The sequence below is a fragment of the Siphateles boraxobius genome, unplaced genomic scaffold (assembly GCF_051911475.1).
Source record: "Siphateles boraxobius isolate OS27281-9 unplaced genomic scaffold, OSU_SipBor_1 16, whole genome shotgun sequence".
NCBI lineage: Eukaryota > Metazoa > Chordata > Actinopteri > Cypriniformes > Leuciscidae > Siphateles > Siphateles boraxobius.
The window spans coordinates 9618727-9620000 of NW_027508766.1; positions in this window are offsets into that span (position 1 = coordinate 9618727).

Genomic DNA, 1274 nt, shown 5'->3' on the forward strand with positions numbered 1-1274 from the left:
GGAGGCGCCGAAAAGCGCGCTGTTTGCATCCCTGCTTGTCAAAACGTGGCAAAGACACATCGAAAAGCTGCTGTAACAGTATACTGTAACAATTTGGCACTTAAAAAGCACGTCACGACACATAATTCCCCGTCTTCTTTTACTAAAGAATATTTTTGACTTATTTATGAAATGCATAACTGATGCTACTAAAATTTATACTGGTCATTGGGGTGGCCAGTGGGGTGGCCAGGAGTCGGCCACCCCCTGGTGGCGCCACTGGTTGTAACCTGGTTTCATTGCTGTGATATCTGAGAGGAATTGGATTTGTTAAGCTAATCAACTGATCGATCTCCTAACTGGCACTGTATTGTGTGTTGTACGTAACGGCGACCATCAGTAAACGTTATTGATACAAACAATTTATATTTTTTATTAAGATTTTCTTGTCTTTACAAAAATCTAAATTAGGCTGATCAAAGGGAAGAGTGGTCTTACAAATCACGAGGGAGCGATTTGACCGCTGATTTTGGCTAACGTAATAGACTCGCTGTTTTTGCTGATGCTGGATCGTCTTTAGCATACATTGCATTCATTAAAAATGTAACTAAGTTAAACGTGTGTTTAACTACACCTGGGAAACTCACTTCACCTTCAGAGGCTCTGGGGCAGCTCAGTCTCTCCAGTCAGGTTTCAGGGCCACGAACCGCAGCAGACTCGCTGTGTGTGTGTGTGTGTGTGTGTGTGTGTGTGTGTGTGTGAGAGAGCGCCAGACTGTTTGAATCAGGGACGTACTAAGTATTTGAGGGATAGGGGGAGGGGCTTTAATAAAAATTAAATTGTTCAATTTTGGTTAATGTATCGTTTAGTTCACTGTTCACTGAGAAGCTTGCGAGTTGTTTTTACAAGTAAATTTTTTGAGTGGGGGGGGGGGGGGGGGCACCTGCCCCCCCTTGCCCCCCTGTAGATCCGCCCCTGTATCTTTGTATCGCTGGGTTTTGGTGAGTGAGTGTGGTCTAAATCACACTCGGAAGTTATCAAAAATGATAAGACGGTTTATAGCGCCTTTCATTTTTGTTGGTTTGTTGTTCCATGAGCCAACTCGGAAAGCAAGCAGGTGTTCTTATCCATGGAAAGCAAAGGTTTATGTCTTCGGCCTCTGGGACTTTAGGTGTACGTGAAAAGAGAGAGCTTTGCACCCTTGGCCCCTAGCTGGGTTGTAACTTAGTGGAATGTACTGCGGCGCTGCAGTGGCCTGCTGAGGGATATTTAACAACCCCTGGAGTGAAGTTTAA